The 24,837-nt window shown below is 35.0% G+C and overlaps 2 long non-coding RNA genes across 2 annotated transcripts; one reads left to right on the top strand and one right to left on the bottom strand.

The window, feature by feature from the left end:
- The first annotated feature begins 4,002 nt into the window (after positions 1-4,002).
- Positions 4,003-15,189, top strand: LOC149783176 (uncharacterized). Its single transcript, XR_016413576.1, has 3 exons — positions 4,003-4,223; positions 7,614-7,755; positions 8,340-15,189. It is a non-coding gene; the product is annotated as an uncharacterized LOC149783176 (long non-coding RNA).
- A 139-nt stretch (positions 15,190-15,328) lies between these two features.
- On the bottom strand, positions 15,329-18,553 carry LOC149783175 (uncharacterized). Its single transcript, XR_016413574.1, has 3 exons — positions 18,402-18,553; positions 17,921-18,146; positions 15,329-16,007 (listed from the first exon to the last, which is right to left on the bottom strand). It is a non-coding gene; the product is annotated as an uncharacterized LOC149783175 (long non-coding RNA).
- Positions 18,554-24,837: the final 6,284 nt, after the last annotated feature.

Genomic DNA, 24,837 nt, shown 5'->3' with positions numbered 1-24,837 from the left:
CACAAAGACAAGACCAAGAACCTCTATATCAGTTATGCCAGTAACAACCCAGTCACACTGCACGGAAGTTCCTTGAAAGATGTGGAGGCCTTCACGTACCTGGGCAGCATTATCAACCAGCAACGTGGCACAGACGCAAATGTCAAGGCAAGAATCGGTAAGGCGAGAGCAGCTTTCATACAGCTGAAGAACATCTGGAGCTCCAAAGAAATATCCTTAACTACCAAGATCAAAATGTTCAACTCCAACGTAAAGCCAATCCTACTGTATGGAAAAGAGACCTGGAGAATCACCAAGTCGAACATAAATAAAGTTCAGAGCTTCATAAACATGTCTAAGGAGAATTCTCCAGATCCGCTGGACAGACACCATCAACAACACCAACCTGTGGCAGAGAACCTCCCAGTTTCCAGTACAGGACGAGATCAAGAAGAGAAGCTGGGGTTGGATAGGACACACCCTACGTAAGCCGCCAACCCACATTAGCAGACAGGCGTTGACATGGAACCTTCAAGGCAAGCGGAGAAGGGGATGACCAATAAACACCTGAGGAAGCAACTTTGAGGCGGACATCACTAATTTGTGCAACACTTGGAGTCAGCTTGAGGGGATGGCACAGGACAGACGCCTCTGGCGATCTTTTTGTGGGCGGCCTATACCCCGGCAGGGGTGACGTGCAAAACTAATACGCTTTGCAGAATTATTTTTACAGTTTATCAGCTCCAGGGATTAGCGCAAGTGTGTGGGTGACTTGGATTTTTTACGTAGCTTTAACAATATTTCAGTCATATCGCTATTATGTCTGCAGTGTGGCACTTTTTAGCGATGTCTAGCACTTGGGCATCATGTCGCAGATATGAAGCGTGATGTCCCACCCAGTCACATTATCCTGACACCAGGCTGACCAGTATTAACACTAATCTCTTAATGCTGAGCGCCAAGCGAGGAAGCTGTTAGTACCATTTTAGTAAGTCTTTGGTATTACCCACGATCTCCCGCATTCGAGACTGACGCTCCAACCACTAGGTCACCGGAGCTGTCCAGGCATTCATAAAATGGTAATTAATCGATTTTCGAACAGATTATCTGTTTGAAGGATCTTTTGTCAGAAGTTCCGTAAGCCCGAAACATATTGTACATGATCTATATTTTACGAACTCTTTAGCCAGAAGTTCCATTGTTTCAATGGTTCCTAATTATGAAAAATATTTGACTACATAATCCAAAGATTTATTGACCTGAGGGTTTATAACCGTCAAAGAAAAAATGTTGAAATGTTAACAAGTCCGAAGGTTCGTTGGTTTGAAGGTATTTGACAAAAGTGGTTCATTAGGCCGACGATTTATTGCTCCAAACATATTGAAACATGTCGAGAAGACTGAAAATTCTTTGATTCAAAGACATTTGAAATAAATTCGTTGGTTCTGACGATTCAATATTTCAAAGAGATTGATTTTGTTCTAACACTTATTAGTCCGAAAAGAACGCTATTGTCCCAGAGGGGTAAGTTGTCTCACTATATCCGAACTGAGGATAAATTGTGAAGTACAAAAGATAAAACAAGTTCGAGCCTATTATGAAAAAGAAACAATAGGATTTACTGGAGAAACCATTTTAATCCATAAAGGCCGCTTTTTAATTAACTAAAAATATCAATAAAAATAATTTTATTCTATATTTACTTTCTTCTTAAATGAGGTTCTAAACCAGAACATGTTAAAAATTCACGCTCTGGTTAAACAGGGGTTGTGTTGTTATTAACGAAATTTTACAGTTACTTGAATTATTGCTTTTCTGCCAATGATTATCTTTTAAATCATTATTCCGCAATTGAAATACACAATGAGACAGGGCCACAAATAAGTGCACGACTGTAAGGAAATAAAACTTAAAAACAAAACAAAACTTTTTTAAACACTGTGTATTTTATCTCATTGGAATAATCTTGGCTATCGCATCCTCATATTTGTGTTAGCGAAGTTGTTTTGTCGCATGACTCTTATAGCTAACAAGATCAAACTATACAAAAAACGCACTTGCAATTAAACTATAATGTGTTATTTGCTCCACCACTGCTCTAAATCCTATTGAAAATAGAAGCTAATAATGTAAATGTTTCACGAGTGCCAGGATCATCTTATAATATCAATCAAACGAAATGTTCCGTTCCATCTGAATGTAGCCGCTTAATGCGCCTAATACTGGATTTAAAATCAAATCATCTAAAGGTACAGCTGTAAAAATGACGAATCATAAAGTACCTTCATAAATACTGTCATCGCAAAACAAATTACGTTTTTGCCATGGAACGTATCCACAGCTGGATTGAAAGAACAGAGAACGAGCTTTAAAATTCTGGCATCATTCATGATGTATAATCTCACCTAGCGCGTGCTTTACCCATTTACCAGCAAGAAATAAATATACCGAAACAAACCTTAAAGGGGCCCTGAGTATCCAAGTGTTCTAAAGCGCTCACCGTTACGGATCACTGCCTTCTCACCTCTGTCTGCGTGGGCTCGAGTCTTGGGCTCGGCCAGTGTGGATATGTGAAAAAGCTTGTCAGTAGCTTCTCGTTGGTCGATGTCACACCCCCACCCCCCAATTCTTCCTCCACCATTTATTACTGGCCACCATATATAGTCTATCTTGTGCTGCAAAATGGCGTTAAACCATCCAACAACAACAACGACAAAAACAAAACTTAAAGAAAGACGCCAGTACCTTTGTATGATTCAATTAATTTACTGTTGTTAAAATTAATATCGTAAAGGTAATGAATGTCATAGATGATCCTTAAAATAAAATTATATTTTGATTTGTTTTCACATTATATGTGAATTCCTATTCACTTGATCAGACATATAATGGGTATCAATATATAAAAACAAACCTTTAGATTTAACACATACATTCTCGACGTACCTGATTAATTTTCCTTAACAAACTGACAATGTACTTACCTTATATATCAATTGAACGTTTTAGAGACATGAGTGTAATTTATTCACTTCAAATCTGGAGACACAAATATAATTTGTTGCACTTCAAATGTGGAACACACGTCTAATTTGAGGGGCCATCAAATGTGAAGAACAAGGTAAACATTAAGGTAGGTAACACTTCATGTAACCTTGATAAATGTCAAAACCCCAAACTTCTCAACAAAGGTACAAGATTCGATTTATTTGGATATAAATATAAATGAAACAATCAAATAGAAACAAAGCCGTATTCATCAAGTATGGAACCATTATAAAGATAAACACTGTAAAACGTAATCCCCATGGGATCCATGCTATTAAAGACTTTAGCACTAACATAGTACTAACTAGGTCGGCTTCATCCAAAAAACAGTGAAAAGTCTACCACAATCCCGTGCGAAACTTTAAGATTACATTAAACTTTCAAAAATATGCAGTGGATAAAGTATATTTCTGCTCCGATATTTAATATCCAAGAGCTCTAATTGCATCATATAAAATATTAAAGTAAAATCAAGAAGTCACATAAATGTTTTAATACTTCTCTCGTGATCTTGAAATATAAAAATATAGACGACCTCGCTAGACATTTCAGAGGTTAAATATTTTTTAGCAGCATTGAACAACATTTTTCAATGATTTAAATGAATCTGAATTTACAAAGGTCATCATTGTATATGTCTTAACAGATGAATATGTAATATAAACTTTCAAAATTTTTTTGATCGGAATATTTATGAATGTTTTCGCCTTGGACGAAATTGTAAGGCAACAAAACACACGGAGATAAGAGAATATGGTTCATGAATTTAATTATACAAACAGTGAGGAATACACATTTTTTTTTAAAATGAAACAAAGCCAAGACAAATTCGCGGTAGAGAAAATCGTATGGCGTTGTCTATGGCTACAACAAAAAGCCACAATATACCGATATACCGTGTGTCGTTGCACCCCTGTTACTTAGTGTATAGTCAGGTGTTGATATATATCTTGTGTCAGATAAAATACCAGTAATTGAAGCCTGGGGGAGTGATCCAAGAGTACTTGCATTTATCAGGTTTAGTTACTGATAGAATGGTACATGGCATACTTATGCATTTTCAGATGAAATGGTAATAAGTTGATAAACAGTATGCAGTAACTAATGCACAAAATAAACAAATTAGGGCAAACATCGGTATATATTCAATCATGGATCAACCGCAGACAGGAAGGAAAGGTCCACCTTCAAAAGATGTAAGTACAAGAACATATACAAAGTATTTTTTTAGTCAGCCATCTATTCTCAGTGCGCCTGTTCTCTACTCTACATATATATATTTATATGTTTGTATGTCTGTCTGTCTGTTTGTATGTCTGTCAACCCGTTTGCCTATTAAGACTTGATCTCTATTGTTTGTTTCATTCCCAGTGTAATCGTCATACATTTGTTGATGCCTGTGTCGGTTTACATTTTTTATTTGTCTCTATGTCTCCTCTCACATCGGTTTCTCTCAAAAAGTATAAAATCACAAATTATGGCGCGAAGAAAAGAGAAACGTCCTTATTTCGTTCTGTTAGTCATGAAACACTACATGTTTTTCCGTAGGTTTCATTTTCATGGGAACTGAGTAAAATAGTAACTGACTAAAACTAGTAAAATTATTTTAATTTACTAATGTTGAGACATACAATTCTAGTAATATAATGCTAAGGGCTTTAGTTGATCTAAGGGTACGATACACGATACAATACACAGAAGTATCAGAATATAAAACACATTTTCGCATTAACACTAAATTCTTTCTTGTAGGGTAACATTCCAATGCTAATTTTCTCTTTCCGCCTATTTGTCATGTTTTGTATTTCCATTTTTCAACCATTCTCATTTCGCCTAATTCCCATGGTACCTACCCCATTTTGCCGTCATCATACTTTGCCTGCATATAAAGTTGTGTGCCCGTGGGTAGAGGCTTTATATATTAGTTTCTTAGGACCGAGCCAAATATAGACATGAGCCTAGTTCTTTGCGTTGGCCAGAATCTCAAAGTGAGGCTTCGTAGTCTCTTACAGATTATCGTCTGGGTCTATGTACATTATTACGTAGGTACTTCTGCAAGATCAGCGCATTTGTCCTCAAGAAAAATCTCTGGAATCTAACTCGTCTATTTACGCAACCTAGCGAATGTACTTTCTGCTGACTTTGAGATACAGGGCAATGTATGTATAAGATGGTTCGTATTTGACCATAAGGGCGCAATCATTGTTAACTAGTATATCATTGTAATACCGAAATAAATAAATATAATTTCAATATATTTTTATAGAAAATTCTTTAAATATAATTTAATAAAAAATTATTTTTTAATACAATTTAGAGAAAATTTCAATCATATTACTTGCACTAAAAAATTCTGTCCTAATAATTACACCAGACATTACCAGATTTGCCCTACCATAATGCATTGGCTAATCTCTACTTGAATATAAGCTGTTTGCAGTTGGATGAAAATAGGTTTGAGAAGGAGAGAAACAAATTGCTTTAAATTAGAAATGAGTTCTTAACATTGGGTGCATAAGGTAGAAATGCATATTTTTTCGATAGATAACCGGTAGTAAACATTCAAGATACAAGTCCGCATTCCTAGAATTATCTGCAAACATTTTATTTCAGCCTGAGGAATTTTGTACACATCGTGGGGATTAGATTGGATTTCACCAAATGTAAAGGGCAAATATTCATATTAACCTGGTCTTTTAAAATAGAGGGCTATGAGATGATATAAAATTAAAGGTTTATTTCAATTACAAACTAACACGTTTTACTAAATACTAATGCAAAGTGGTTCTAAAATGAAAACGTCAGGAAATTTTACAACTTTCCTTTCCAATTTCATATTTACATTACGAGTGATACAATTAAAGAACTGCTGGTTGAGAGACTAGTTGGTGGTTACATTATTTACATTTATTTATTTATTGTGGCAGCTCAGTGATTAGCGTGCGTGTAAGAGAAATGGAGAAGAGAATACATTGTATGGGATATAGTAAAGAGACATGGATAAGAAAATACATTGTACGGGGTATAGTCTGAAAGCGAAATAGATAAGAGAATATATTGTACGGGATATAGTCTGAAAGAGAAATGAAGAAGAGAATACATTGTATGTGGTATGGTCTGAAAGAGATCTGAAGAAGATAATACATTGTATGGGGTATAGTATGTAAGATAAATAGGAAAGAGAATGCATTGTATGTGGTATAGTCTGAAAGAGATATGAAGAAGATAATACATTGTATGGGGTATAGTATGTAAGATAAATAGGAAAGAGAATACATCGTATGTGGTATAGTCTGAAAGAGAAATGAAGAAGATAATACGTTGTATGGGGTATAGTATGTAAGATAAATAGGAAAGAGAATACATTGTATGTGGTATAGTCTGAAAGAGATATGAAGAAGATAATACATTGTATGGGGTATAGTCTGTAAGTGAAATGGACAAGAGAATACATCGTAGGGGTATAGTCTGTAAGTGAAATGGATGAGACAATACATCGTAGGGGTATAGTCTGTAAGAAAATGGAAGCAAATATGCACAATAAAGATCTAGTCTAAAGGAGAAATGGAGAATACATTGTAGTGGGAAAGACTGTAAAAGAGATGGAGGAGAGAGTATATTGGAGGGGTATTGTTCGTATGAGTCACGTTGTGAAGACAGCTCTCATGTGCACAACCAACTCGGGTTGGAGAATGTTGCCGTGACATTGGCGACTGACCTTTGTTGAGCAAGATTGCGGCTTGAATCAACACTGGAAGGAACAAAGCGGTGGTTATCTTCAAAGAGACGAAGTAAATGGTAAAAGCAGATGAGGTTGTTTATTCACACCCACATTATTGGGTGAAATACCAATATTTTCATCTAATATAAGCAGCACGAGTGTATACTTTATAATTTCTGAGGAGTCTATGATACATTTTATGACATAGCTGCCATGCCTCAAACGTGAATCATAATGGTTATGACTGAATACATCTGTTTTACAAAATAGTATACATGTTTTCTTCGACCAAACCTAATTGAAAACGTTTATTCTTTAAGTCCTTTTTTTCAAAACAAGAACTCTGGTAAGTTGATATATTGAATATGTATGTTTTGAAAAATAAACGATGTATCTATGAAAGAATTCATCTCAGGTGTATTTTCAACAAGTTAAAATAGATTACATGGTCTACGACGCATTAAAAACAAATATGATTATTTTTTTATTCGTTACAGAGATAAACTGTTATTCTAGATTAAATGAAGTTATCATTCAAGCGTGCAACGTACGCTTTGCACATATTAAATATTTAATCGATTCAAAGCTGATTCATCACGTGTAACCTATGTATATTTACAGTAGGCAGTAGGCATGAATTGCAAGTTGCCTAATTGATGTAGTCCAATCCAAAATTCAGAAGTTCCAGTGCATTTTTCATTAGGATCACTTCTATTTGGGAACCGCTATGGTGGACTAAGTGGTCGTAGCAATGCGTGTTGATTATATTGTTGTACGCTATAGTTCATGTTATTAATGTTAGCTTTCAGATATAGACGGGTATTTCTAGCTAACGAATACACATTTTATTATTTTACTATTTCAGAATAGGTCTAGGCCCATTGGTCATGTTAATTTATTGCCTACTCCAGGTAATTTTCACGTCATACGGGATAGTTTCGAAAGTGTTAACGACGTCACTAATGCAATTAAAGAGGCCGGTGTAGTCAAATGTGGACTTATATTAGGTAAGTGTTCACTCAAAGTAATACGTTTTGCAAATAAATGACGAAATAAGTATTGATCATCTATGGGTTCAGTATACTTCCTATATGTCACACATCATTTATCATGTGTAATATGTATTCGATGATAAGTAAAACAATTAATGTGCAACTTATTTTACTTTATCTTAGCAATCAAACAGATTCTGCTTTTCATATTTACCGTTAAAAAAAGTTTTGAAATTTTTTACTTCCCTTATGTTTCCCTTCCATCAAATTGTCATCAAACGCATGATTTAATATCATCAGAAACGAGCTAAATATGACGTTTAATATATTGGAATTGTCTGCTTTTCCCTGGTGAATCTTTAAAGAAAAGTTAATTCTTGAAGGCTTCCTAATGGAACGGACAGAGGAAGGAACCGATAAAACACCTCAAATAAAATATCAAGTTTGATGGAAAATAGACGGATGGTCTAAGTAGATACAGAGCCAGGTAAAGAAAAACAGGCTGACAAATGGACATAATTACAGACCAAGCCAATAAAAACTGTATTGCAAAATTACACGAGACTCTCATTTATTGACGTCATATTTGTCTTCTGTAGGTATCGATTACACAATTAGCAACCGCCTTCAGGGACAAAAAACATTTGGCGGACGTTCTCTGCATGACATAATAGGACCAGATATGAATCCATACCAACCTGTATGTATGTATGTATGTATGTATGTATGTATGTGTGTGTGTGTGCATGACTGACTGACTGACTGACTGACTTTATTTCCTCTTCAAAAGAGATTACATCAGATTAAACAAATTCAGGATAATCCAAGATCATTAAATAGAACAGACAAGTGACAAAAATACAATAGTAATACAATAGTAATACTGTGTCACTTACCGTATTGACAAAACGAAATATTTCAATACCTGCAATTATGCGAATCTGCAATCATTTGGCTGAGCATGGCACTGATCTTTTAACAGTTGCTTGATGATGATAATATTTCGAAAAGTTATTACGTCTATAGTGTTATGTGCTTAACATTAAGTTCGAGATAACAACGAAAATGAAATGGATAACTTATAACAGTGTAATTCTATATGTAGTTTTTTATATGACACATGTATTTATGCATATATATATACTTGTTTGCGCGTATGCGTGCGTGCATGCGTTTATCTATGACTCACTGTAAATGACTTAGTTACCTCTTCAACAAAGAGTATATCAGGTTGCTAAGATACATATTATACATATCATAGGATTATGAGACACATCATAGACGAGAACGCAAGCATGATATATACATCGTCAACTAATGCATTTACAAAATGAGATATATAAATACAGAAAATCATATAGAAATCTCTACGCAATATACATAGACAAATACATAAACACACACACACACACACAAATATATATATATATATATATATATATATATATATATATATATATATATATATATATATACACACATATACATATACATACATACACCATCGTTACTCGCCCTTTTTCTATTGCTCCATCTCGTTTGTAGGTGATAAATAATGTATTAGTGCAAGTTAATGAGTTGGTTCTAGGACTAAAAGGATCTACTGACACAATTAGGATTTGTTAGCTAATAACAATCTTGTCTTCTAGTGTACACACTTTAATAAGTCACAGTCCGTGATCTGATTGTCTGACATAACCTTGTGCTATTCAATCTTCCTGTATGACAAAGTATACTTGAAGGTTTCTTGTGATGTTGAGACAAAAGGTTCAATTCCATGACACCCTTTACAGACAAATGAGAAACATGATGTATGTATGTATGTATGTATGTATGACTGACTGACTGACTGACTGACTTTATTTCCTCTTAAAAAGAGATTACAACAGATTAAACAAATTCAGGATAATACAAGATCATAAAATAGAACAGAAAATTGACAAAAATACAATAGTAATACTGTGTCAGCTACCGTACTGACAAAACGAAATATTTCAATACCTACCATTATGCAAATCTGCAATCATTTGGCTGAGCATGGCACTGATCTTTTAACAGTTGCTTGATGATGATAATATTTCGAAAAGTTAATACGTCTACAGTGTTATGTGCTTAACATTAAGTTCGAGATAGCAACGAAAATGAAATGGATAACTTATACCAGTGTAATTCTATATGTAGTTTTTTATATGACACATGTATTTATGCATATATATATATATACTTGTTTGCGTGTATGCGTGCGTGCATGCGTTTATCTATGACTGACTGTAAATGACTTAGTTACCTCTTCAACAAAGATTATATCAGGTTACTAAGATACATATTAAGATTATGAGACACGGTATAGACGAGAACGCAAGCATGATATATACATTATCAACATATAGAACTCTCTACGAAATATACGTAAACAAATAAACACACACACACACACACACAGAGCAGCAGGGAGGGCAATCAGACCTAGGGTTCCAGACAAAAAATAAACCTTCCACAGAAAACTCTCTCGTAGAAAGGTCCAGATTACCAAATAAACGCTTCCTGGAGAATTTTATTCGTTACTGAACCCTGTTCCATCAATAAAACCTTAGATTGAAGATTTAAGCTGAAAAAGAAAGTATTCTACGTTAATTTTAATTTTTTTTTTTTTGTTTATTACCGTACGACCAAGTATGGGTAAAGCCCTCCCTGCTGCTATCGTGTAATTGCACAAAATTATACCAATCAGCGTTAAAAGATTTTATCTAAACCTATTCGATATCTTGACCTGGGATCACATAAATTTACCGTCACAAATCATTGAGGTGTAGCTTGAGCTCGTGAAAAGAAATTTTTAAATTTGTTTATATCCTTGTCGCCGCTACACCATGTTTGATGAATATTTCTTAGCGTATGAACATCGACGCCGTTAAAAACAACCAAAACATTGCAGTTGTCTCTGATTACTTTCGGTATCTGTGTATATCTTTGAGTTACATAAATGATATCTGTATTTTTATGTCGACCACGGGAAAATATTCTGGCAGGATTAGTTTGTTTATCTAACATCACGTCGTCGTAGACTACTAAATTATTGATTGACCCATCTAGATCATGAACAGAGGGAGCCTCTTCGATGTCGGTGATAAATTCAATTATATTTTCACCATTATTCAGCAAGGCTGCATTTTCATTAAACTCTTTCAATACCTGATAACAACGTTGATCATCAACAGATGGTGCAACCAAATATAATTTATCCCATTTTAACCATCTCATTATCAGATTTAACAGCAATTGAGTTTTTCCACTCCCTGATGGGCCAATTATTATCATTCTAATTGAATTAGGTAATGCAGCATGATGCTTGACAGGAACAGACCTTTTTGTAGCTGAAAAATCAATTACATTCATGATATAATAAATATTATGGATTTATATTGTGTCAAATGTAAAACACGTACGCCAACGGTAGAGCTAACTACGGTTACAACTCGCAACAAGAGATCTGCCGTTACCGGTAAATGAGCAAAATGGGGCACAACAATATTTAGATTTACCTTATCAACTAAATAAAAAGATTCCACGGAGGTGACATCACCTCAGAGTTATCATCGTTACCAGGATTCCCCTGGGCTAAATACTCTGGAGAAAAACACCTGCCAGGATATAGCTACTGTGGACCAGGTACCATACTCGATATCAGATTAAATAATCAGGATCAACCAAATTCAGGTGAGGAACCGATTAATGCGATTGATCAGGCATGTCTAGCTCATGATATAGCATATCGAAGTAAAGATATTCAACAGCGACATCTTGCTGATATAAATTTAATTCACGCAATAAATTCTATAAAAAATAAAACGATTAAAGAGAGACTAGATTCGTGATTAATTAAAAACGCAATGAAGGGTAAATTAGTTTTTGGTGCTGGTAATTAATAATGGAATCTATCTGCTATTCTCCTGCTGGATTTTGGCGGGGTAAACCAGCTATCAAAAAACTTGCAAAAGCTGCTATTAAAACCATCAACAGCTGCTGCTTGGTTATCTAAACAGGCTATATGGCAAATTTATCTACCACCACCAAAACGAATCGAGCACGCGCATTTTGATGTTAGCGTACCAAATGAGATTCATCAGGCTGATATAATGTTTTTACCACATGATACTGTTGATGGTAAAATCTATAAATATGTGCTGATCGTAGTAGATATTGCTAGCAGATACAAAGCTGAACCATTAACTAAAAATACAGCCGCTGAGGTAGCTGATGCATTTGAAAAAATATATCAACGAGGACCACTAACAAATCCGATTTTACTTCAGGTTGATCCGGGACGAGAATTCCTCGGCGCGGTTACTTCATTAATGAAACAAAAAAATACAAAAATAAGACGCGGTAAGGTTAATATTCACAATGACCAGGCAATTGTTGAAAGATTCAATAAAACACTAGCTGAGCGGCTTTTTGGTTATCAGTATGCGATGGAGTTTATTCAGAATAAACGATCTAATGACTGGGTAGTTAGGATAACCGGTGTTATATCTGCGATAAATAACGAGACAACGAGAGCAATATCAATGAAACCAGTAATTGCCATGCAGAACCGATAAAGCGACGCGATTTTTCAGCTCGACCTGTTCTTGGTAGTGTCATCGTCAGATATTTATACAAACCAGGTGAGGCTGAGGGTGGCAGAAAAAGATCAACATATCCAATCTGGAGCACAACAACACATAAAATAGTATCAGTGACGAGATCATCAGGTAGACCAGCAATTTATATACTCGATTCATTAGCACCTCAACGAGGTTTTACTCGCGAAGAATTACAAGTAATACCAGCTGATACTCAATTACCGCCTCAGTCACTTAGATAATCAACTCCGCGTCGATTACACTCTAAACACGTCAGAGTAACGTTGTCGCAATTATGACCTAAATTATTATTTATTCTGTCCTCGGTAAATTGTCTGGAATCATTTTTTTTTTTTTTTTGATAATTCCATGTCATTATGCAATTACAACCTGCACAATGACTTTTTGTTTCTCTTTCAGCGATAAAATAAATTCAACATCTAAATCAAATTCGCGTTTATTTCTTTTATCGGTTTGCTTATAACTCAACAATTTTTTTTTAATCACATACTCGTCAATTTCATCGTTAATAATTATTCTATCTAAAACAATCCATCCTAGTTGGTTTATTTTTCTGACTCTAGAAACAGCCAAATACACCAGATTAGACCTTTCTATGTAATCGTCAACAATCCAAACTCGAGTATCGCTTATGGTTAATCCCTGCGAAGAATGAATTGTCATTGCATATCCGAGCGTCCACGGAGATTTTTCTGCACTCAACATATCATTGACAAAATTAACATCAACGACGACTATATCATTCAACACAAGATTTTGCTTCCCTTGTCCTGGTATATCAACATCAATATTCTCCAATCTGGTATCGGCTGGATTGTAACATAACGGTACAGGCATCAGCGGAAATTTTTCTTGATGTAACTTAAATAATCTTTGCTGAAGTACGTCGCGTATTATTTTTCTGCTAGCTACAATCAAATCATTTGGTGTCCACGTTGATAGGAAATCTCCCATGGATGTTTTTGGAATTATTTCGCGCATCACATCACATTGAATTTTATTTGGTTGTAATCGAATTAATCTCTTAAATTCACTCAGCTGACCATCAAGAGATCTATAATCGGTGTTAATTTCCTCATAATAATCAACAAAATTCTTTAGCCATTCGTGAGGTGATTCTCCATCAATAGGATTGGGTTGACCGTGGTCGCCGCACATAATTACTGCAGTATTCTTTGTTAATAACCAATCCAAAAACATTCATAGAGTTTTAACGAATGCAGTGCAGATTTCACCCCATATAATTATTTTATTTATGTATTTTTCTCCCATTCGCGAAGCATTCCACGTACCACCAGTATACTTGAAAAAGCTATGATACGTACATGAGTTAACGCCGCGTTGTCTCATCTCTCGTGCTAATCGATGTGTTTGCGTCAACACAATTACATCAGAATTCTTAAATAATTCGATAATTCGAGTTGTCTTACCTGATCCACCTGGTCCATTCACGTAGACTGTTTTATATCTCGACGTAGGATCATACACAGATGGTGCTGTCGAAATTTCTGATACACTATCAGAATAATAATTATCCTCGGCAATTACATCAGCGTTTTCACAAGACCATAAAATATTTTCGTCTAGTACGCGCCACGTACCCCACGACCCATCGCCGGTTAATTTTTCCAACTCTGGCAGATACTTCTCATCGATATAAAATGAGTCAGTAGCTACCCTAACAGCGTCATTGGGGAATCTGTTTATCATCGATAGCATATTTATACTCGCATACGCCAGCATTGACGATCTTAAATGAGTATATTGCGGTGACTCTCCTTCGAGATAGCTAACTACAGTACCTAATTTGGTTCCGTTTGATAAATAAATACTCTCTCTGTTACAAAATATACCTCTCTCAGCGGTATCAGCGATTATAAAATCTAATTCAGTTTCACAGTAGTACTAGAACGTGAAAAACACAGAAGCAAAGTGAGAAACAACAAAAGCAAAATACTACGTCAGCTAAGGCATTTGCAAAATGAAACTTCTTAAAAATACATAGTCATATAGTTATGTCTACAGAAATATCATAATTAAATATATTTAGCTTAATATGATACTGGCCTTCTTTGATCATTTGTCTGATGCTCTTGATCATAAAACGAATGTAAGTAAAAATTGTATCTATTATTATGTGATTGACGGTAACTTTGAAATAGTAAATCAATGATTGGTATTGTTGGATAGGACTATGTTTGAGATTATTGCGATAAGTATTCCTCCTGAGTGCGATTGATACGTCTAAGCAATGATACGAAACTATCTTGACACACTGAAGAAATACAAATGGAAATTTAGTTCATTCTGATCCACTAATCGTTTTAATGCTAATCTAGTTTTACTAACTGCATTCATTTCTGAGACCAATCAACATGGGTTGAACAAATCAGAATTACCTTACATTTTCTATAAATAGTCGGTGTTGAGATGTTGTTTCAATGCTTCTTTTATTGTTAGTAACGGTAACCATATCAGTTACATGATCGCTACACTTGATGTTTTAATGTACGGTTGAATATGGGTGAATATTATATTTTTATTACAAAAGGAACAAGACCTCACATAACGAAAAAGTAATCTCAAAGATTAACGCTAACAGAACCAGGAATATTTCACTTCACAGCTTCGTTATTTACCTAGGGTTCAATTTTAATGAAAAAATTAGCTCCGACCTTTAACCTATGAGATCATATAATATTTAAAGAAGGATATTTGAATGCGTATGTTGGTGTCAAACAGTTTTATTGGCGAAATCCAAATATATCTCCAGTTGTAGGGATTCCATGCGGCGATAGTGACCGACTAGTCTTACTTCAAAACAATAAATGTGTACGAGACTGTTTTGGATTAATCTGTAGGTTTAGCTGATCAGATATCCTTCATATTTAGTGTATAGAAAGGATTCGCATACGGATTAAAGTACTCAAATAAACATACTATTTATTTGTTTACATAAACGTTCGTTTATTCGATCAAAACATATGTGCATAAACAGTGATGCTAAATATGATAAATATGTAATAGATCTTGATGACACAATGCTCAGAATAAACACACTTGAAAGTTGATTCAGCGTTTTTGCTAACATTTCGAAAGATCAATTACGAATTAGCGACTTGCAGACAAAGAACCAATATAAGCTCGCTCTTCCTTGCGGTCACTTGAGATTACAAACAACCATTTTATTTTAATAGGAAACGCACCCTCAACGATACAAATAGGAATGACTAATGAGAATGTATGATTCTTTACCTGACCAAACATTTTATGGAATACTGTTTTCTCGTTTATGTAGCGAGCTTTTACAATAGCGTGTAATGTCAGAAAGAGATGGATAAAATAAATCAATGTATATAACAAGACAAATGATATTGTTTCCAGCCTGCTTGCGTCTTTGAACCATCAATACAACATTAGTGTTTTATAATTAACAACAATATACAGTGAATATTCGTCCATCGGTCTACTGTGGTGACGTCACAAGTATCACAATTATGAAAGCTGAATATTGGTATCCGTAACTGTTTCATAACTGCTTGGTGGTCTAAAGTTCCATCCATGGTACACGAAAGCACAAAATAGCATCGCGCAATTACGACCTTTGTTTTCTCATATGGTCTGAAAAATAAAATATTCCATGTTTTAATGATCATAATATATCGGATATACCTGTAGCCTAGCAGGAACTAATGCGTCGCCAATCAACAAAACTTAACTCCAGTGACCCGCCCAATAAATACATTTTCTGAGGAATGTTTGTGCCGCCACTGGGACTATTGCAGCTCAACAATTGGCGATGCTTTTGAGGGCTAAACAAACAAACCCCGATGACCTACTAAAATATGGAAAGAAGGAAAAGGGTGATAGGATACCATTTATCCTGGCTTACCATTCAGACAACCCCAAAGTATGTAAAATCATCGTGAAAAACTTGCCCATCGTGGAACCTTCGGACGCACTAAAGTTAATCCTCCCTAACAAACCTGTAGTAGCCTACCAGAGAACAAAAAACATCAAGGACATCCTAGTCAGGGCGATGCTAACGCCATTCACTAATCAAGACCAAAATAGTCAATCTGGCCCCTGTGGCGATACAATCTGCAAAACCAGTTAACATATGATTGAGACCAGGACATTTTCCAGCAAAGTGACTAGAGACAAACTAAACATACATGGTTCACTCAAAACGTGCAACACAGAGAATGTCATTTTTCTCATCACATGTAAGATCTGCATCCGTCAGTATGTCGGACAAACTGAAATGCTACACAAACGATCAACCTTTATAGATCTGATTGGATGACAAAGAAGCTGTACAGAACCCTGGTCGCAGAACACTTCTCTTCCCCATGCCACGCTTTTAGCGATATAACACTTATTACACTTAGAGTTCCCAAACCAGGAAAGAAAAATAATTTTACTGGATACGCCGCCGAAGAACATTGAAACCAAGCGATTTAAACCAAGAAGACTAGAAATAGACAACCGTTTCCTTTTTGCAGCCGACAAATTTTCTATTAAATATTTCTATAAATTTTCTTAAAACCAATGACTATTATAACAATTAAATATTCGTGATATAAATTGCGCTTACATAAATTTACATAAAATAACATATCGTTATGGCTCATCTATTTCTAGGTCAATACGAATAGTTTCCAGTATAATCAGCAAGCTGAAATAAATTAGTTGAAACATAATAAAATTAAAAGGTTTTATTCCTGTAGAAACAGCCATGTAAAATTTCGCAAACATAACCGTTTTTTTGTTTTAAACGTTTGTTCTGTCCATGTTTTGTACTTGCCTTTGAAAAAGACTCATTAAGGAGTCTAGAGCGCTCATCCTACTTAGATACAAGTTTCTCACAGTTCGGTGTCAGTTTATTGCATTTAACTCAATCCCTGCCACACGTGATCCCTGGCTGGATCAAATGCACTTGAACGGATTGTTATTCACTATATGATTTGTATTCTTTATATATATATATATATATATATATATATATATATATATATATATATATATATACGGTCAGCAACAGCAAATCTACGCACTACAATGTGCTGTTACTCGAGCTATTTATACGGGGTCTGAAACCTAAGGCTTATCGTCTTATGTATATCATTTTCTATATGGATTTCGAATTCAGAACTGCATGTCATTGAGAAATCAAAGAGACCGTTAAAACAATATTAAATATGTCCATTAATTAAAGTATCTAATTGCTTACCCAAATCTTAATTGCAAGTATTGTCTATAAGAACTCCAGTTAACGGGTGATATGGCCAAATAGAGTAGATTATTCGAACGGTAGCATCATACTACACATACTAATACTACTACACATACTACTACCACAACTGTATTTCTGTAATTTGAGTCACTAGAAGTGACAGTATAAAGATTTGGATACATTTGAGACACGAAAAAATTTTGTTTTCAAACCCAGACTTTTACTACTACAAATAATGTAAATAATATTACTACCCTTCGGAAATATGTTAATGATGTTATGATAAACACAGACTTACGGATTCGATATTTAATTTCCAAGCCAGGGCCAAGGCATCGAGGCCAGAACGTGGTAACGATGGATCATCTCCGTAACGTGCTTCTCCTCAGAAACATATCCAGCGAATCCTCCACTACGTTCTATTTTATTACACTGTCTCACGGGATTGGTTGCGCAGTTCTCCATGAATAAAAACAGAGTTCCACGAACGAGTGTAAGTTGTACAAGCGAATGAGGACTTTGACCTACAAAAGACAACGTATTGAAATATAATAAAGAAATACACATTGATTGTTACTTACACCATTAGGTTCGTGTGATCGTTTCTTGTGAAACAAGAAATATATTTTGTGCTCCCTATCTGTCACAGTATAAGATCTTCTAATTCGGATCATCATTTTTCTTTTGATCTAACCATGGTAATAGAAACTTGTTTTGACTATTATTCCTGCTGAATTTCTTTTGCTCAATAAATGCAGAAAATATATATGTGGTCTTACCTTGCTATCGGCAGCACAAAATAGTCTATCCTTTGAGAGGAGGGATCTGCTGTAAATTACATGCAAAGCATGTCCTTATATACACACGTACTGTCACTCTATATCCTGGAATATTATATATTCTACATCCTGGTATATTCCTACGCATCTCCCACGGTGTACGTCATAGCATCGTTCAGCAAAATAATCTCGCCTTTTGTATCAACATTTACCTGTACATGGGTTGAAGTTCAAGTAGAACTTTAAGATATCTAAGTAGGTCAGTCGACAATGACTACCTAAAGTACACTGACATCAATTCGTACGTAGGCATTCGCTCAGTTATAATAACAAGGTGTCTTATATGCCATTGCACGTGGAGTGATAATTTAACAGCACTTTTATATCAACCTCTCTTTGTTGACATTGCAGGAAAAGTATGAATATGTTTCAGTTTCAGATGGCGCAGAATAACAATCTACTATTCATTTTGTCATCGTAAAATGTTGTAGCAACTTTTTTTCATGATTTCAAATGCTACTAAAACCCATAACAAGGTCATCAAAATGTAAAATTATTTAAAATTCATGAACTAATATCTTAAAAGTATACTGTAAGTTAATGGTGGAAAATTCGTTACTTTATATTTAGGACGATACATGTTTTCAATATGAATGGTTAAGTTCTATTAAATTATAAAGGATGTTCCCTCCCTGGGAAACTATTACTGTAGTAATTAAAAATGTAATGGTGTTATGACTTCATAAATCAGGTTAAAGTGGTGTGAGAAAATAAAACAGAACGAAAGTTACATAATGCTTCCGTAAATAACGATACAAATTTGCTTGTTTAAATTATGGTGTGCACCTGCAGATTTCATCAGTTTATATGAAGCTTTGTATTACAAAATCTATTTTGTATCCAATCGTTAAAGTTTTCTTAATGAAATGTTTGATACACTTACTGCAATGTTAGAATTCTTTTTAATTTACTACGAATACCGTTTTACATCTCCATGAAAGTTTTAATCTTAATTTTTAAGTGCTTGTCTCGAAAAGTTAGGTACGCATAATCATCTTGTCTGTCCTTTCTGCTTCATTTGTCGAATTTAACTGATGTTGCATTGCTCATATGGTTTAATGTGCAAACGCAGTAGGATCTAGATTTTGTCGTTTATTGGTGGCGTGTATACAATGTAGCTCTGACTGCAGTACTGAAATGTTCCATAGCATTTCATTATTAGATATACATCTGAATCGATTTTTCGCCATATGTTGCATTACTGACCAAACTATCTGTCATATAAATGGGCCTTCATTATCTTTTAAATCAAAAGAGACTTGGATACTGAAAAGACATTGAGTGCCCATCATTACGATCTCGTTGTATAAATCCTACTTTACTTCAGAAAATTAGGTTTCCCTAATGATATATTGAATAGGAAAGCATATGGTGATTTTACCGATAATAAATGTGCGGAATATTTGCTATCTCAAATCTAATAATCCAATGCTATTGAGTAGGTCTAGAACAATGTTTATTCTTAAAACTGGAATTCGATAACCTGCTAGTTTTAGGGGATAATACATATTTTAAAGTACACTAAAGTCCTTGTGTAGGAAGATAAAGTGAGTAAAATAATGAAAATGGATGGTTTGGATCGAGTGAAAATAATTAAGATAGTAACCTGACTAGAAACGCTTAATACAGCAACGTGACTGAGAATGTTATGTATAAAGCTAATGTATGATGCATTGACTCTTTACTCAGGTACACAAACTGCAATATACGATATACGATATAACAACAGGTATCATCCTTAAATGAAAAAGAACAAATAATCTTGTATGTCGACGAATATAGATAATATGTGTAACTAGATTAAACTGAATTGGATTGGATCTAGTGAAAGCACTTGAGAAACGTATGCATCAATAGATGAAGGCATGGATGAACGTATATGATAGATGCTCAGTATAGTGTTCATCAACAGCTATGACGCTGTTCTAGATATGCTGTGAGTGTAAACATATATGCATTAACTACATGGGAACAATGAAACAACACTAGGAATCAAATTCTCAAGGTATTGGTTCATTCTTTTCATTTCGTTGTGTTTCGCAGACACAAAGTTGTATTGATATAAATCTTAACAGATACCAGCACACTGTAATGTTTTCTATTATTGGAACAAACTGATACCAATCGTCCTGCCATTGTGTTTGTCAGCCTGTCAGACTGTCTGATTGTATTAGCATTTAGGCTTTGTAACATCTGATATTCATTAAGTACTTCAAGAAGTCATTTTATTCGTATGTAATGTATACACTAAGTTTGAACTTATCATTTGTACAGGTAAAAAGATTTTTAACAAAATCGGAAGTAGTCTCTGAAATAGATTGACGATAGGGATGACAAACCGGAAGCCTGAAAGAGACACAGAAAAAGATAGGGAGAGAGAGCGGGAGAGAGAGAGAAACAAAGATAAAGAAGGTGACTGTGGAAATAGAGAAAGAGAACAAACTAACAATATCAATGTATAGCCTCTGTTTGACTGTTCCATAAGAACAGTTTGACTACCCAGGGTACATAAATCTGTTTTGTTTTTTGGTGGCATTATTGCTGCTCTGACTGAATGGTAACAGTACATTATATTGCAGATTTTCCAAAAAAGATCCAATCCACAATAACATACATTTGCAAGAGAACAAATATTTTCTTTCTTGTGTTTTTATCTTCTTTATTTGCGGGTTGGGAATGCTGCTGCATAGTACACAAAAGATTATCCGTAAAATTCCAGTTTTACACATCTCCGAACTCAACATAGTTACATCCATCTGTAAATCAATGCCATGCTGATTCAGCATTTTATAAGACCATATGTTTAAAACGTTGTTAAATGTTGCACAGTTAGTCTTAAACGTACTAATTATTTCTCACAGCATTTTCACATTATAAAATGAACTAAGAGTCCACGCAATATATAATGACCCTAATTTTCAAGACTAAAGAAGGACATTATTTTTCATTCCTTGACCATGCCAATGAGGATGGGCCCGTTTCAAGATAACGGAACAGCCCTGCAGAGATAACTTCTTACAAACATTTGAGGGCTATTGAAGACGTGCAGTCGATAAGAGAAAAATTTGATATCACCGATGGAAAAGTGCCTATTCATATGGCATTTGTCGTACCTCCATGGGAAGAAGACGATGACTGCACTTGATCTGCTTACCGTTAAGTGCACCTAGCACGATGGACATAACAGCAGATTTACGAATGAAAGGGAGTACGTGATGGTAAATATCTATGCTGGGACACAAGTGGTAGCTGACCAGATTTTAAACAACGTGTGTGACGGATAGAGAGAGAAACATGAACTTTGTTCTATTTGATTGGTTGTTACTTGCTTTGTTTTACCTTTTTCATATAAATGAACATTAAATGTAAATACGTTGCATATGAAGTGATTTTAGAAAGGAGTGAACATTAATTTTAAACAGTAGTTTACTAGAACCAAGAACTAAATAACTCGTAAATAGGTTTGTTTCATGTCCAAATGTTTATGTATTAAATGGATAGTGCTTAGACCAAAGCACAGGCCAGAGAGCCCATGTTTATACTTGAATAAATGTTTTCAACCCATACAACAGACTTTTCTTTTTCAAGTCTCTATTCTATCTGTGAGTCTTTCTTTAGAACATTTCTGTCTTCTTTTCTGTGTGTTTGGATGTGTATTTGTTTGTTTCTGTATGTCTATGTTTGTCCCTCTCAACCCTTTGTCCCTAAAAATACATTTCACCCTATAAAAAGTTTTGACCCTATAAACACATGACGTCACCAATGTTCAATTCCCATTGATCTCCAGGTGACATTCCCATGTTAAATTCCCATTATCGCCAAAGTGCAAACCCCCTATTTTAACGTTAAAGTTCCATTGTCGCTAAAGTGCCCCACTTAACTACTGACAACTGCCTCGCTAAGATATCTACATTAAGAGGTTAGTGTTAGGATTCGTCGGCCTGGTGTCAGGATAATGTGACTGGGTGGGACATGATGCTACATTTCTGCAGCATGATGCCCCAGTGCTAGACATCACTATAAACTGCCACACTGCAGACATCGTAGCGATATGACTAAAAAATTTTTATAGATATGTTAAACATCCCAATCTCATACACACTTAAATATGTGTATCGGTAAATCGAATACATTCTCCAAACAATGAAATCTTACTACTACTACTACTACTACTGCTATAAACTGAGTCACATGATGTGTTAGAATTAAGTAAGCTGGGTATAACTAAGCCACGAAAAAAATAGTTTTCGACCTAAAAGTTAGACTACTACAAAATAATATTAATGCTCTTACGTATTCGATATATAATTTCCGAACCAGGGCCAATGCATCTTGGCCACGACATGGTTATCATGGCCAATGCATCTTGGCCACGACATGGTAATCATGGTCAATGCATCTTGGCCACGACATGGTAATCATAGTCAGTGTATCTTGGCCACGACATGGTAATCATGGTCAATGCATCTTGGCCACGACATGGGAATCATGGTCAGTGCATCTTGGCCACGACATGGGAATCATGGTCAATGCATCTTGGCCACGACATGGTAATCATGGTCAGTGCATCTTGGCCACGACATGGTAATCATGGTCAATGATCTTGGCCACGACATGGTAATCATGGTCAATGCATCTTGGCCACGACATGGGAATCATGGTCAATGCATCTTGGCCACGACATGGGAATCATGGTCAGTGCATCTTGGCCACGACATGGAAATCATGGTCAATGCATCTTGGCCACGACATGGTAATCATGACTAATGCATCTTGGCCACGATAAGATAATCATGGTGATACTTTTAACTGCAAACTTCATGTCCATCCGCAACATATTCAGCACAGGCTCCATTCGAGTCTAATGCATTAAAGTGCTTCAGAGAATCGGTTGCGCAGTTCTCCATGAAGAAAACAGAGTTCCACCACGTTGTACAAGCTCTATCAACTATGGGGAACTTCAGCTACAAAAGACATCATACTACTGTATGAAACAGAATTGTAATCCATTAGCTTTCGTATTTTATCTCTTGTAGATGGTAAAATAGCGACATTGAGTTGATGTTACTTATTATATAAAAATGAATATATTGATTACATAACACAGAATATCTTAGCCAACATCCAGTGTGTCAAACAAATAACTCTTAATTAGTTTTCGAAGTTACGGTATTCTTTTTATCTTGTTTCATTTTCTCAATAATCAGCTGTATCTGATGTATATATATATATATATATATATATATATATATATATATATATATATATATATATCATGGCATAGGAATTGTCGTGCACAGTGCGAAACGTAATATTTTTTTTGTGTTAACGGTTCAAATAATTCATTTATTCAAACGTAAATAGATGACTTGCTTGAAACGTGACAGTTAAAAGTCTAAAAATTAATTAGAAAAAGAAGATACCTCGCAGTTAGATGGACGGTAGGAATGACAACCTGAATTCAGAAGGTCATTGAGGGAGAGTACAGTGTAAAAGAGGCAAAGACAAAAAATGAGAGAAGAAACCCAACAAAAATAGCTAACAAGTGTGCTTATTCAGTTCTTTGAAAACAAATTTACTATCTAGATTTGTATACACAAATGTATAATCTTATTGTTGTAACTGAATATTAACAATGCCTTACATCGTCAGATAAAATTGTATATCTTTGAAAGGAAACAAATATTTTTCTTCATTATTTTGATTGGAAGTCTACCTACTAGAAACATGAGCATTTTAAATTTCCATTTTAACGACTCCTCAAAGTCCATTAAACTCTCTCCAGCTTTAATTTAAATGTTTCTCAGCTGGCATTATACACAGCCCACATATCTTAATTCTTGTTCAATGTTGCGCAGTTACGTGTCACGACGCGTTAACTTTATTGTTTTATCTGCCACATGTTTAAACAGATCAAAACACGCACACAGCTGTCCATGCAAGAAAACATCACCAAGTGTACTTCAAAATATGTACCGTAAAGACTGTTTATGCGGTTACACAGCGTACTTCATCATTTTTGAAGTATGTACTTTCTATGCGGAATATGATTTTTATTACCTTATAAAAGACAAATGTTAGATCCAAAATCTGATCTTTATATCAAAACAAAGAACATTAAACTATGACTGATTGCCTGATGTTATTTCCACTTCAAAGAGAAAATACATAGAGTTCATCAAAATCAGAAAAAGATACAAGACCTTGAAACACAAAAAGTGACATATTGAAACACAAAAGGAGCTAGAGGCTGCTTCAACTAAAGACATTTTAAAATGAAACTTCTCAAAGTACATGCAGTCACATAAATATGTCTGCGGACATATCAGAACAAAATATCATTTAACTTAGTATGCCACTGACCGTCCTTCACCAT

The sequence above is a fragment of the Sinohyriopsis cumingii genome, chromosome 14 (assembly GCF_028554795.1).
Source record: "Sinohyriopsis cumingii isolate HCF-2022 chromosome 14, ASM2855479v2, whole genome shotgun sequence".
NCBI classification, from domain to species: domain Eukaryota; kingdom Metazoa; phylum Mollusca; class Bivalvia; order Unionida; family Unionidae; genus Sinohyriopsis; species Sinohyriopsis cumingii.
Note: the sequence above shows the minus strand (reverse complement) of the source record. Positions and strands in the feature narration are given on the sequence as shown.